This window comes from Lissotriton vulgaris, chromosome 4_1 (genome assembly GCF_964263255.1).
Source record: "Lissotriton vulgaris chromosome 4_1, aLisVul1.2, whole genome shotgun sequence".
In the NCBI taxonomy this organism is placed as follows: domain Eukaryota; kingdom Metazoa; phylum Chordata; class Amphibia; order Caudata; family Salamandridae; genus Lissotriton; species Lissotriton vulgaris.
In genome coordinates, this window is record NC_141691.1 from 835,046,513 (window position 1) to 835,062,833 (window position 16,321).

Sequence of the window (16,321 nt, forward strand, 5' to 3'; positions counted from 1 at the left end):
TATGAGCCAATGTTTTCCACATGGACCACAAGGGTCAAAGTAGCATTTGTAGTGGTTATAGCTGTCATTATAGCTGTGTTTATGGGTTTATTTGTATATCTGGAACATAAGTACCCTTTGCAAGATTTCCTACCGACCACTGTTGCCCCCTCTGAGCATTTGCTGTACACTTTAGCACCCCACAAAGAAGACATCGCCAGACCTATGCTAAAAACGTCTTCGTTGAAATGCTTCATCAGACACACAGTGTCGCTAACACTACTGATTGCTGGGTGTGTGGACTTCTGCCCTCGGTGGTGAATAACCATGATTTGTTTCTCTCATTGCCTATGTCCTATCTAGGGAGCTGTGAGGCCTGGTTCCGACTGTTTTCAGCTATATACCGTCATTGGGGTGAAAATAGTAGAGATTTCGATATCAATGAACATAATATGGTTCTGGCATATGTTGATGCACACTATGGTTTTAAGAAAAAGGGTTATGAGGGACGAGGATATATAGACCCACAGGCCTGTATGCAACGGTATCTAGCAGCTAAGGATGATGCTTGGTTGCAGGACGAACTTTATGACTTTAGAAATTTCAATGCTTCTCAATATTTCCAACTTTTTATCGAACAAAATGTTACAAGAGACCGTGTTGTACCCATTCCTATTTTGAATGTTTCCTCAGTATTCTGTGTGCAAGGGATAGGCCGTATACAAGTTGGAGATAGTATCTGCAATTACCCCTATCGTCTACAGAAACGCATCAGCCCGCCGTTAGTTACCCCACCCAATGTCTATTTTGTTTGTGGTGAAAATGCATACACCTGGTTACCACGTAATTGGGCGGGACGATGTTACATGCCCTTCCTATATCCACCTGTATACATAGCACCTTCCGATTATCACAGGACCCACCAATTATGCCCCATGGGTCCAGTACCCTCAGCGGTACCCCAAAGACCACGTAGACAGCTTATCAAGACCGAAGTCGATCAAACTGACACCTCCTTACAGCAATTCACAGATTTTAGCAAAGGTTTAGTGCCGTTCTGGGGCCCCATCTTTAATAGCCGAGAAATAAGGAGATTGTCCAGGATAGTGGAAAATGTCATTAACATAACTACTGATATCATGACCAACCTCATGGTTGAGCTTCAGGCGACGAGGCTCGTTGCGCTCCAAAACCGTATGGTTTTGGACGTTATCTTAGCTGATCAAGGTGGAGCATGCCGCGTGATTGGCAGCTCTTGCTGCGTGTATATTCCAGACTCCGCCCCCTCTGTTCATCTGGCCATTCAAAAATTGCATCGCATCGCCTCTGACATGCATACTGATAATGGGTCTTGGTCACTGTCAGGGTGGTTCTGGGGGTTCCTGTCCACCTGGGTATGGAAGCTATTGTTGGTTCTGGGCGGAGCAGCCGGTATCATCTTTACCTGTTGCATTCTGATCCAATGTGGCCCGGCTTGCTGCTCCTATTGTGCCTCCCGAATCACTACACTATGCGTGCCTGCCACGGTCCCTACTAAAGCTCAGATGCTGCAAAAGGAGATTCACGAATTGATGGCCATTAACAAAGATATTTTCACAGATTAGCATGCCTGACCTCTTTATTTAGCTACACCACGCTAAAAGGAGGGTTTGAGGAACTGGCATTGATTTTCGATTATATAGTACCCATAATCAATATTTCAAAATTAGCATGATGTATCTAAATGTTTTAATCTAGGCACGCAAACATTAATACGAATCCGTCTGTTATATTTTAGAATTCTAACTCGCACCATTCTCTATGTTTTACACTTTCTTGACTTGACCGGCGCCATTTTGTGGCCTCGATCGAAGTCTTACATTAACAGACCCCATTCATTCCTTTTTCTGAAATGTTCTCCTGAGAAATAACCCAACTGTTTCAGAATTGCTGTTTCAGCTCGTTAGGCCTGTCAAGGTTGTAGGTAGCAGGAGAAGGCCCGATAAGCACATTCCAGGAGGGGTGCGGGGCGGGCTGTCTCAAAGCTGGCAGAAGGGAGTCACCCGTTCGACCTTGCTAATCCGGGATGACCTAAACCAAAGAGTGCTTTGTGTGCCAAATATGGCCTTTCCTTTCTGTACCAAACTGTACCAGCTTGTACTTTTCCATGTTGGGCCATGATTTTGCAAATGCAACTGTATATATGTGATGTCCTGACAGTGTGCCAGCAGTCTTCTTGGCGGACCTCGTGGGGTTAGGTCGCAAGGAGCTCCTCTGGCAGAGTTTTGTTTGTCTAATAAATGCTTGGACCTTCTACACTGCCAACTGACTAATTATTGGTAATGGGAATGGGATTGGTTGTGAATATAACTATAATTAAGAGGTGGTAAATAATTTTCGGTACTTCAAGGTCTGTGAGTGGGTGCATGAGTATCTGATTGAGTGTTTGAGTATGTCTGTGAGTCTCCTCTGCTCATTTTGTTCAATGATGCTCTTCAATCCTCGCTCACCTTTCACCTGAACTTGCTGTGCTGAAGCCTGAGGTTGCAACTGCAATTTTTCTCAGCCGCCTGGGCCTGGAGTCACCCTTTTATGATTGCGGCTTGATACTTTGTTAATTTGTTCAGCGCGGTTTCTTTTTTTTTTAAGAGCTGGTCAGGCATGGACTCTGTGGACCACATCGATCCAAGGAAATAAACTACCTGATAATGGTAAATGCCGTATCCGGACCCAACTTCACTTGAATATGGGCCTGCTGTTGTGATTGGCCAGGCTCAAGTGCTATTATACTGCTCTGTGTCCGCCCCTGCCAGGAAAAGTTGTTGCTGTTGCACAAGAGGACATGTGGAAGAGGCACTGTGGGTCGTGCAGCACAGTGTGTTTTTGCAGCACCAAAGTTCGGAAGAGCAGAATCAAATATATCCTCGCTCGATCCTCCCAGACATGGTACCATTGCAGGTTGGGTTGGGGCCTTGATTTATACAGGTATTGAGTTTGGCAGCAAGTTTTAGGCTTAATTTGCTGCCCTCTCCTCCTCCAGGCACGTGTGCAGAGAGGGCAGTTCTGTGTTCTCTCGACACTCAGGTGCACTAGCCTGGCATTTGTTCCATCTCTATCTAGTAAAGAGACCAGATTGTGAAACTAGCATGCATGCAGTCTCATTTTAATGCACTGACTCGATTGTTTGCCAACTTAGCCCCAAAACACCATCTGTCATGTTCCACTCCACCCACTTGAGAGTGGCTTGAGTGACACTTTAGCTTCATGCAGTCAGTCATGTGGGGCAAAATTATATGAATCCGTAACACATGCTGTGGCGCATGTGTGCTACCTGTCCTTAATGCAGGAAAGACGTGTCCACCTTTTCTTTGTGAGTGCTCTTTCTAAAAAAAAACTGAAAAGACATCAGGAAACGTAATGTGAGCTTTTTAAGTAACTGATCACTACTCTTAATCAGCGTGATCAAATCTAATTTCTTTTATTCCACACCGGTATGAATTAGAACACTTAATTAAACCACTGTCAAAGTGTCTGTCAAACACATCAAAACAACACAAACAACATGACATACATCTTTAAATACATTTGAGAGCAATTTATACAGAAAAGCTCTACAGGTAATTCCAACAAACTCCAATATATTCAAAACGCCAAAATTCACATCAAGAACAAACAACATTGCAAATCCCAGTTCTCACATTTTTCACACCAAAAGAGCCCCTACATTTTGTTGAATTCACGTGGGCCCACTAATGGTAAGGCAAAGCACCAGGGGTATTGCTAAACCACTTTCTTTCTTTTACTAGGCTTTTCAAAGAGACCTGAAATCAAAATCAATCAAGATGTCCATAAACCAAGGTTCCTTAAGGCCAAGATGTTGTTGTTATCAAAAGATCTCTCTGGGGGTTCTAAAACTTGTCGACGGATTTCAAACTCCAAATTATTTTGGGGTTCTCATCAGGGCATCGAACTGGGGGTAACTGAAATAAAGAAGGAGAAAGCCACTTATAATGCTAAACACTGCTTTTTATGTGAAAAAACAAAAATAAGAAGTCTGTGCACTGTACCCTAATAGCTTTAATCAGCTTAATTATCTGACTTACTTAGCGGTATTGGGCCATATTAGTTAGTAGGAATTTTTACTCTGAAGGCCAAACTTCTCTTGTGTGGTTGAAAACCTAGAATAAATCGAATGGTGCATGATAAAATAACTGGCAATGGATGTTTAATGTAGCAAAGTGCATGTGATTCTAATACAAGGAACTTACCTTTCCATGAGTAATCGCTGATTTTATATTAAAATGTATTTCTTCACTTCCCTCATCAGCTCAAGTCAACTTCATTTGTAGGCTCCGGTGAACTATACATCTACAGAATGAGTGAGTGATCATTTAAAAAAAAAACACAAAGTAAAGCGCATTGTATGTTGAAAAACATACTTCATAGCTTCCGAGCTGTTTTAATTCTCTGAACAAGTAGCAACGGCATGGTTGTGAGAGAGCGCAATTTGAATAAAAAATATGAATGAACCATATTCACAAGCACATAACGCAAATGTAGAATCTATAACGTGAAGTTAACACTTGTAGCGTAAAGTTAGCCGATGTAACCAATGTAATAGGAAATGTATCTATTCTATAAAGTGTATTAGAATTAGAAAGGCCCGTATATAAAGTGGGCTAATATAGAAATGTATAGTAATGCTTAAGAACAGTAGAACGTGCAAAACTGAATATACGTGTGTAATCATGAAACGGAGAAAACGGCGAAACGTAAAGCGAAGAAATGTGCAGAGAATGTATAGCACGATGTAAGCACGAGAATATAAATGTTGTATTCTATGTAGAATGTATTCACTTATAATCATTGCTTTGCTAAATTCGATTATATATAAATGTGTGTTAAAGGTTATACTGTGTAGAAGACTTTTTGTAGGAATGTTAGAAAAGGTTTGGTCATGTGTGATTTTAACCTAACTGACCAAGAGTTCGCAGGAGTGTAGTCCGCTGTATGTAATTTAGTAGGCTCACAGGAATTGTGGATAGCCTTGATCTGAATGTGCGAGACAAGAGTCAAAGGTCTTGCTAGATTTAAGGTGACAATGCTGGACGAAGTTTATGGCCTAAGTGAGATAAGAGACGCTTGGAATTTGGGTCTTGTTTAGAAATGACAGTTCACAGGACCAAATGAGGTTACGAATATAGTCGTAAAGAATAAAGGTCTGTTGAGGTGATAGACTTTGCTCCGAAAGTGTCAATTGGAATGTCAATGAAGTCACCAGCAAGAAGACGAAGATGGTGCCTACGAAGCAAGGTCAACTTAACGGACAACGCGAAGAGATGAAGCTATGGAAAGAGCCAGAAATGACATCATATGTATGTGTACGTGGTGGGCGTCAAGGGGCGTTCCACCCATACTGGGATTGTGTATTTAGGGACAGCACCCTGGGGAGGAGAAGTTAGGAGCGAGCGCTGAGAGAGATCAGAGCGCAAGAGAGCAGTAGGCCGAGGACCCTTAGAGAGCGAATGGGTAGGCAGAGAGGGTACTGCTTCTCGACATAAGTTACCATTAGAGGCTAAGAGAGTTTGAACTTCTTTGGAAGTCAAACTGCTGACACCTTTTTTAGGTAAGGAACTTGCGAAGTAGGGATGTCACCTAGTACAGAGTAGGGACAGAATTAACTTGTTTTTCTCTTTTTATAGATGACGCAATGGAACCACTTTGTGTCTATGCTTTTTAATCTGCTGATTCTGGAATTGACTTTAATCGTATTCTTTTGTAGACTGAGGTTCTTTAGGGAATTTATGTTCCTTCTAGTTCCTGTATACTTGTTGAATCTTATCCTGAGAGGATTGTATATGCACTTAATTCTGATTTTGTATTAAACTTTTAAAACTTCATCAGTCGTAAGTGGTCCTTCAGAGTTGCGTCAGTTTATGGGGTTAATTTAACCTATGCGGGGTTTGTCTTTTACTCAATGACAGAAAATAATCGATCCAAATAGATGAATGAGATAGGTATCTAAGTGATCAGAAAAGGTATCAAAATCTCATTCCCCACAGTTGGTAGCAGAGAAAGATGGTTTTCTTCTTGAAGAAGATAACCTAGGGCCGAGTGGAAAGAAGAAAAATTAGGGATTACATTTAGAGGATGTGAGAAGGGTTAGGGTTGTCTATTGCTGAAGATAAAAAGACATTGTTGTGAAAAGAGACTTTTTTTTGATTAAGAGCACTTTACAGACTGAGAAAGCAAACAAAGCAAGACAAAGACTTGAAAAGGAACTTTTCTTCGTAAAGGAAAGAGCTACGCTGTTTTGATAACATGGAGAATGGCAACCCAAACCGAAAAGCCAAATGCATAATAGGTACACTAATAGCGGTAGTAATTTTTCTTATTATTACAGTAGTTACCACATCGTACATGGTAGGACATGCAAGTGAAAAAGAGACAACAGATGTAAAGCCTGTAACGACTTTGAAACCTGCTCTTGTTGGGAAGAAGGAGGAGAGCAATGTCATCCGTGAAAAGACGTTACTGGCAAATGAAGCTCGTAGGTTACACGTAGACGAGTCGCAGGGAAATTTTAGGTCGAATGCATATGCCAAGCTATTGTACGAGTATATCGATGCCATGGAGGCCAAAGAATGTTATGTATGTATGCAATTGCCGGCTTCCGTAGATGAAGGCATCAGATATCATCATCTCCCACTGACTTATGGGATAACATGTAGTTTATTGCTCAGTATATTTTATGGTAGAGAAGGGTTCGAGTACTACTTTTCAAATTATGATTCGGTACTGCCTGAAGTCCCGAATTATAAACAAATGAATAAGTGGGACTATTACAAAAAGGAAGATAGATTAACAAAGTTCTTTCTTCCTTGGGATACACTAGATACTTCATATGCACGCAGGAATAATCTGACTTGCAAAGTGTCAGAGGTAGAGAAAAAGTTCATAGGACAAGTAGACGACAGATACAGAAGGCAGAAGATTCTAAAAATGTCAGGACAATGGAAAACAGATTGGACCGAAGAAGAAAAAGCACACAAGAAGAAGGGTAGCAATGGTCCAATAGCTTTGGATAGAACGCAGAAAGGAAAGTTATGTTTAACTCGAAGCAAGACGTATTATGAGAGTGTATTTGTAGGTGAAGTAAATTGCGAACATGCTTTTAGATTAGAGTACTATACGAAAGATTTTATGAGAGGGATGCAAGCGATTCCTAATGTATATTTTGTATGTGGAAGAAATGCCTATGTAAAACTGCCTGACAATTGGTATGGTTCGTGTTACTTGGCAATTGTCTTCCCCAAAATATATCATGCAAAGGATTTAGCGATCATAGAAGGAAAGGCTTCGACAAGAGCGAAAAGGGAAATAGGAGATGCTGAAGTAGTTGGAGACATATTTGGAGCAATGTTTCCTATGTTAGGTTTAATACTTAACGATGTTAAGATCAGGAGACTAGCCACAGTTGTAGATAGATTATCTGCAAGTACTGCAAGGTCATTAATGCTAGTAGAAGGCGAGATGCAGTCGATTATAGCAATGGTTCTTCAGAACCGTCTTGCTTTAGATGTACTGCTAGCAAAAGAGGGCGGAGTCTGCAAGACTTTGAAGGTCCAAGAATGTTGTACTTACATTCCAGACAATTCAAAACCACTTGAGAAAGTCATACAAAACATTACACAGATACATAAAGAAATCGAAGATTTAACAAAAGTAAATGTTTGGGAGAAAGTAGGTCATGGAGTAGGAAAGGTTGGAAGTTGGTTTGCCAACCTTGGTAAAAGCGTTGTGTGGTATATATTAAACCCTGTATTAATAGTATTGATTTGCATAATCACATTGTTAGGGTTAGTGAAATTGTATAAATGGTATAGGTCGAACCGGTTACAAAGATCCATGAGAGAGCAGGAAAGGAGATTAGCTGCTTTACAAGACCAACAGTACAAAAGTTTAAGAGCTCTTGAAACGATAAAAAGAGGGAATCTTGTAACTAGTTCTGTGTAAAGTGTTATTCAAATTGCATTTAGTGATGACTCCTAGAGGTCATCAAAGGGGGGAACTGAGAGAGCGCAATTTGAATAAAAAATATGAATGAACCATATTCACAAGCACATAACGCAAATGTAGAATCTATAACGTGAAGTTAACACTTGTAGCGTAAAGTTAGCCGATGTAACCAATGTAATAGGAAATGTATCTATTCTATAAGGTGTATTAGAATTAGAAAGGTCCGTATATATAGTGGGCTAATATAGAAATGTATAGTAATGCTTAAGAACAGTAGAACGTGCAAAACTGAATATACGTGTGTAATCATGAAACGGAGAAAACGGCGAAACGTAAAGCGAAGAAATGTGCAGAGAATGTATAGCACGATGTAAGCACGAGAATATAAATGTTGTATTCTATGTAGAATGTATTCACTTATAATCATTGCTTTGCTAAATTCGATTATATATAAATGTGTGTTAAAGGTTATACTGTGTAGAAGACTTTTTGTAGGAATGTTAGAAAAGGTTTGGTCATGTGTGATTTTAACCTAACTGACCAAGAGTTCGCAGGAGTGTAGTCCGCTGTATGTAATTTAGTAGGCTCACAGGAATTGTGGATAGCCTTGATCTGAATGTGCGAGACAAGAGTCAAAGGTCTTGCTAGATTTAAGGTGACAATGTTGGACGAAGTTTATGGCCTAAGTGAGATAAGAGACGCTTGGAATTTGGGTCTTGTTTAGAAATGACCGTTCACAGGACCAAATGAGGTTACGAATATAGTCGTAAAGAATAAAGGTCTGTTGAGGTGATAGACTTTGCTCCGAAAGTGTCAATTGGAATGTCAATGAAGTCACCAGCAAGAAGACGAAGATGGTGCCTACGAAGCAAGGTCAACTTAACGGACGACGCGAAGAGATGAAGCTATGGAAAGAGCCAGAAATGACATCATATGTATGTGTACGTGGTGGGCGTCAAGGGGCGTTCCACACATACTGGGATTGTGTATTTAGGGACAGCACCCTGGGGAGGAGAAGTTAGGAGCGAGCGCTGAGAGAGATCAGAGCGCAAGAGAGCAGTAGGCCGAGGACCCTTAGAGAGCGAATGGGTAGGCAGAGAGGGTACTGCTTCTCGACATAAGTTACCATTAGAGGCTAAGAGAGTTTGAACTTCTTTGGAAGTCAAACTGCTGACACCTTTTTTAGGTAAGGAACTTGCGAAGTAGGGATGTCACCTAGTACAGAGTAGGGACAGAATTAACTTGTTTTTCTCTTTTTATAGATGACGCAACGGAACCACTTTGTGTCTATGCTTTTTAATCTGCTGATTCTGGAATTGACTTTAATCGTATTCTTTTGTAGACTGAGGTTCTTTAGGGAATTTATGTTCCTTCTAGTTCCTTTATACTTGTTGAATCTTATCCTGAGAGGATTGTATATGCACTTAATTCTGATTTTGTATTAAACTTTTAAAACTTCATCAGTCGTAAGTGGTCCTTCAGAGTTGCGTCAGTTTATGGGGTTAATTTAACCTATGTGGGGTTTGTCTTTTACTCAATGACAGAAAATAATCGATCCAAATAGATTAATGAGATAGGTATCTAAGTGATCAGAAAAGGTATCAAAATCTCATTCCCCGCAGTTGCGTGGAGCAGAGTGCCAGGCCGTCTTTTTAAAACTCCAAGGAATACAATGTATGGGGCTGTATTATTTAAACCTGGCTCTTCTTAATCGGAAGGTGCTTAGCTGAAAATCATGTATGTTCAACGCTCATTCAAAATGTGTTCATGCAGGTGCTCCAAGATTGTTTTCTATCGCTTAATGGCAGCACAGTTTAGCTGCATTAGTGCATTTAAAATATGGGAATTTAAAACAAAACACATGCTAGAGAGATCCTACTGTATTTCTTCGTCATGGCTGTGACTTACTTTCTCTTCGGCATGAAGTTCATAGAACCATTCCTTCCTGCTTTACTGCGGCACCATTCGAAAACCGAGGGTTTCAGCTCCACAGCATTCACACTTTTTTTTGTTTAACAAAGTGTAACCCAGTAAAAACTATCTCCATTGGTCAACATTCTTCCCATCATTCTCATGCAATACGATCGAGAGTCAATTGCATGCATCCTTGGAGTTGTAGCTCCTACTTTTCTACCTCTCTCTTTCTTTTTCTTTTTTATTTGAGGGGATCATTTTCATAAAAGTTACATTGACAAAAAAAATCTGATGAACAAAAATATCATCCTGGAGTTCATAAACAAATATAAGAGTTTAAAAAAAAAATGCAAAAACACAAGGTTACAGATTTTGGAATTCATTAATTTTAACCTTTCTTTACTGTGTCAAAACGAAATATTAAATAAGCTTCTTTTTGGACTAATCTACATTCAGGATCACCCCCCCTTGGGTTGGATTTTATAGATGCCAAAATAGTCCACTTAAAATCTTCTTCAGAGTGTTTTTTTCAATGATAGGGCTCACAAGTGGTGCTAAAGGTACTTTTTTTCGTATACACGATTTATGCTGTATGATTCTTTGTCGAATTTTCGGCACTTTATCGCAGCCAAAGTCGTGATAAATGTACCTCCCCATTCACAAGCTGGTGCTAACAGCCCATAGCACAAGTTTGCCCGCGATAGCAGCAGCAAAAAACATCGCCACTGAGGACCCCCGCAACTATAGATAATGAGATGCAGAGTAGGTGTTCCCGTGCAAAAAGCGGCGACAACACCACACCGCATCATTCTCAACGACCAGCCAGATCGGCGATAAAAACACAAAACATGCGATAAGGTGCGTTAGCAGCAGGAAATTAACACCTGCTCTGACCTGGTGTAAAGTCGGACGGCAGCCTGCACCACAAAAGGGAGCCCAGCCCAAGGCGTCATCAGAAGGGCAACAGATGCCATGGAGCCACTCATCATGCAGCCCGGACATTTAAGAGGGCCACAAAACCCACAACCACCACCCCAGGACCCCAACCTGGAACACCCCCCTGACCACCACAGAGGCAGTGTAGACAAAGACAGCGGCCCCCCAGGAATCGCACCTGCCTCACAGACCCAACTTCTGACAATGTCACTGTCCACTACAGGCTGAAAGGGACAACCATCCTACGCATCCTGACCATCATCGCCTAACAGGCCTACGGCACCAACACAGCGGACAAACAACATCCCACCTCACACCAAGCTGCCTGCTGTGCTGCACCTGTTGGCCCCTGGCATACCCCAACCAACACCCGCTAGAGTCAGAGGAGGCTCACAGCCAGCCACATCCAAGTCCCCCACACCTGTCCTGAACATCACCATCACTCTGGCACCCCAGTCCCCATACGTCCAACACAATGTGCAGGATCTGCTGGAGACCAAGCAAGGACCATAAGCCACAGCCGGATGCACGCACGTGTTGGGGGCAATCCACAGCACACATGTCCTACCTGTGCCCCTTGGTGACACAGCATACCATCACCGCAACAGGAAGCACACGTCACACATCAATGTGCAGGCAACATCGGAACACAGTGGGACCTCCATGAAGGTCACCTCCAAATACACAGCGAGTGTGCATGATCCCTTCATCCTCCGACAGTCCATCAGCAACCAGCGTTCCCAGTATGGCACTAAGGAAAATGCACAGCCCCTTGGCATTTTCCAAATTAACACCCCACTCACGTCAACTCCACAACAATGCAATCCACAACTCTGGCAATGCACACGTCACAAAATCACAACCAACATGCACAGCAACATCCACCCACCAGACATGACAGAACAACTCACAATGGTACCCTAGGCAATCCGTGAACATGAGCCATCAAAGGCAGGGCACCTCAGCCACACAATAGCCGAATGTGGGGAGAGGTGGCAACCAGGCATTTGTTAAGGATGCAATAGAACCATGATTGGGAAAGTACACAATACCAAGAGCGCCGGCGATGTGCTGGACAGACCGCAGTATGCAGAACACACCCATATCCACAGCGACATACACCTCTGGTGTATGGAGTGTAGTGGACAGTGGACGCAACCATGTCACCCCAGCCAGTGAGGGTCCTCACGAAATTGTTGCCTGTAACACCCCCAGTAAATGTAAGCAGAGTGGGATGGCCCGGCGTACGCCAGGCCAGCGTAGGGGTGTGAATAAAAAGCACATAGCCCTGGGCATGGTCCTCTTCCGAAAAGCCCAAGGTCTTTGCCAGGGCGGCGCCTCATACCCTGCCACGAGGTCGACACCATCCTCGTGAGCGGAGTTGCCGGCTATCCTATGCGCCTGCCGTACCCCGGCCCGCTGGACCACGAACCCGTCCGGCCCGCCTATGCAAAGCCAGGCCACACTGATTACCTGCTGACACCGGTGTGTGTCAAGGAGGGCCCACCACGTTGAAGGACCGGGTTTTTAGAACCCAGCGGCGTCAGGGAGAACGCCTGAAACCTTCAAGTTCCCCTGTCTTGGCAAACAGAGACACAGGATACTTCTTGATGATGTCAAAGACCAAAGTTTATTGGCTGCAACCAGGAACAGAGATCTACAAAGCACACACGGGTGGTTCATCAGAGACTGCAAAAATTCAATAAGCAGAGCATGGTCTTTTATGCCAAAAATCAAGCCTCAGGCAACATTTCAAATTAGCATTCGGTGCATACAAACTGACCAATGACAGTGTAACATTTTGAAAGTAGCGTATGACGACAATCTCAGACAATCCCATTTTCCGTTGTCCAGCCCACCAGAAGTGACCACGCACATTCCCAAGTTTCCTGTTCGATCAGGCCGGACAAACCCATCATAAAGCCTTCAACCCAAATCAATGATTATGTCATAAAGGAAAGGCAGAAACAGATTAGAAAGGAGATAGAAAGGTGGGAGCAGTGTACCATAAACTAGGGCACGTCCTGCTCTTTGATCTTTATCGGACCAGCTGCTGAACAAGGAACTGGCTCAGCGAGGTCAGCCTCGGGCAAGAAGTCAGTTCGGCCAGGTCACCCAGGAGTCAGCTAAGGCATACGTGTCTCAAGGACTCGTTCGGCCACAGTCATCGGGCCTATGTTAGGGCAACCACACAAAATGGCTGCCGTATACAAAATGGAACCCGGAGGTTCAAACGAAATCCTTAAATACAGAGTGTTATCCTATATCGATTCATACGAAAACACTCAGACACGCTACACTCGCCATTTGCGGTCTGCTGACACCAAAATCGTCCATTTCCGACAATCTTTAGTGAACGGGTTCGGAACCATCAAACTCAGTTCGCGAACCACGGAACCACAGACCTCCTTTTGCCCTTACATAGGCAACAGACCCAAACCCATGTTAATCTGAATCCGGATCTATATTCATCAGATCATCGATATGTTGCTGTAGCATCATCCTATTACTTAGTACCTCTCTCTGGACAGGTCTCCTTGCACACGAAGTAGCACAAAGGCCACAAATAGCAGGAGCACACTGTACGCAGAGACAGAACATGAAAAGGATTGCTAAGACCATCCCAATGACCATCAAAATCTTCCAACCCCAAGTGGATATCAATCCCCATAATCATCCCATCAATGACCAATCTCCTTTATCCAAATGGACAGAATCGGAGATTTTATGCAATTTGGAAATGGCCTGGAATACTGATGGAGCGTTGTCTGGAATGAAAACGCAGCAGCTCGATTAAATCAGCTTACAAACTCCACCTCGATCTGCTAGAATAACATCAAGGGCAACTCTATTTTGAAGTGTCATGAGTCTTTCCGACTGAAGCTCAGCAGTCAGGTTAACAAGGGCACCGGCAGTTTCGACTATGGTGGACTCAACCACTCTCGTCAACAGGCGAATATTCCTACTGTTAGCCATAGGTCCCCAGAACGGCAGAAAACCCTTAAAGAAATCTCCCAGTTTTTGTCCTGTAGTGTCTTCTTGACTAAAGACACCTCTAGCAACTCTCGTCTTATGGTAATCTGCCGCAGCTGTAAAAGTGGGAGGTAACAGAAAAGAAACAAAACATGTGCCCGAGAAGTCAGAGGGCAACCATGTATACGCTTTGTCATAGCAAACAAAGTAGGTACCCTTAGCAGCTAGGAACGCTGGGGAAGACTGAGACGCAAATACATAAGTCTCAGCGCAAACACTCTTCCCTAACTGAGCCTTCGGATTCTTACCATTGCCCTGCAGACAATAGTGGCCCTGATGGGGCACTATCCAAATCCGTGGAGAACTTTTTGCTCGCTGGTTAACACTCAGACTAACTCCATATCCGGTAACGTTACAACCAATGTAGACTAGTGTCTCATCTCTCGGAATAGTCTCATACGAGCTAATCCCTCTGATCATGTCGACAATGCCTTTAACTATAGCACTATTCTTCGGGTTATCTTTCAGTGAACGTTGGGGGTAAACACTATGGGCATAGATAAACATCGTTCTGTAAGCCCAAATCGAACCATTTAAGCTAAAGGGCAAAACTAAATAAGGAATACCCTTTTCGGTTGTATGAGGCATCAAACCACAAATCCAACAGTTTGTCGTGTTCATCACTAACTGGTGTTGGTGCAAAAGTTGGATGAAGGAATTGTTAGCAAATTCCAATCGTCTAACTACCTCATGCTCAGGCAAAGGATGGAAAGAATGAGAAGAAATAGTAGGTGAAGGTGTAGGTTGAACAGTGGGATTAAACGTCATTTTAAAAGAAAATGTTACATAACCAGCTATAAATATCATAAAGCTCAATAGTAAAAATAAACATGGTATCAAAAAACTTTTCTTTGATATTATTTTACATATTCGTTTTCTAAAAGTCAGTGTCTGTTCAGGTCTCTCCAACTCAAAGAAATCCATCCTGAACTAAATGTGCTGCCCGCGGTGGTAGGTTGATTCTGCTCAGGAATGCCTCTGCTAACCCAGGAAGGCTGCCTTGGGCTAACAGAACCCTCGACCTAGTGTCTCAGGCTTGCACTCCAAAGACTGATGGCAACCGCGACCCTAGCAGCAAGAACCGGATGGCGGTTCAAGAAAAACAAAAATGAGTAGATCCTTGGTGGAGAGTTAACCTGTAAACAGAAAAATCATCAAACTTTATTAGTCTTTATTTATTTGTCCGTAACTCTCGGTCTCAGATTATAGCGACTCTTTCCAGCTAATTCTTGATCAGCGAACAAAAGGTGAGGCTCTGTAGTGTCCAATCGATCTGCGGGAGGTACTGATTCTTGCAAAATCCTGTCACTCTCTTTCTCTGAGTTTGTTCCAATCAGTCAAGCATCGCTGAACGGTATAAACCGTGGGACAACTTCCGTTTCAGAGTCTGCAAGTCCCTCCTGGACCCACTTATCGTATGGCAAGGGCAGAGGTGCCCTTTTAGTATGGGATCCGTGGATCCAGTTCCGCTTGCCTCGCACTCGGACCGCAGATCTTGTTGATAGGAGCACCTGGTAGGGCCCCGTCCAACGGGGCTGTTCGTTCTTGGTCCGCTGGAAGTTACGTACAAACACCCACGATCCAGGTTCAATAGAATGACCTGGATCTTCTGCAGCTTGTGGAAGGCTGTCATGCACCTGTTGGCGTAAAATACTCATTTTAGTTGTCAGTTCACGTAAGTAGTCAAGCAACACAGGATACTCGAAGTCACTGAACCTCGTTGGTCTTGGTCGCCTCAAATATTTGCCGGGCGACCAACCACAACATCATACTGACTCAAACCCATTCGCGAATGCACAGTCATTCTTGTGGACAGAAGTGCTAATGGCAAGGCATCTGGCCATTGTAAACCAGTGCTCTCTTGGATTTTGGCCAATTTTAACTTAAGAGTGCCATTATAGCACTCGACTAAACCAGCTGATTGGGGGTGATTTGCAGCGTGGAATTTCTGCCTAATTCCGAGACCCTCACACAATCTCTTCATAACTTGACCCACAAATTCACTCCCATTATCACTCCAGATAATTCTCGGCATTCCAAATCTCAGGAAAAACTCTTTTATCAAAACCTTCGCTGTGGACAAGGCAGTATTGTCCTTAAGGGGGTAAGCTTCTACCCATTTAGAAAAGGAGCAAACAACCACTAACACATATTTCAAGTTGTTGCATCTCTCCATATGGATGAAATCTAGCTGCAAAGCCTCGAACGGATACGTAGGAGGAGCAAAATGACCAGCTGGTGTTGGAGTTCCCTTACCAGGATTATGCATCAAACACACCATACAGTTCTTGACCAAATTCTCTGCGCATTTGGGAATTCTCACATTCTGCCAAACCGGGGCCAACAGCTTGCAAATCCCTTTCACACTAATATGTGCCATTCCATGAGCAATTGTAACAACTGGAAGCACATACGCATTAGGCAACAACCATCTCTGATGCTCTGACAAATCAGTCCAACA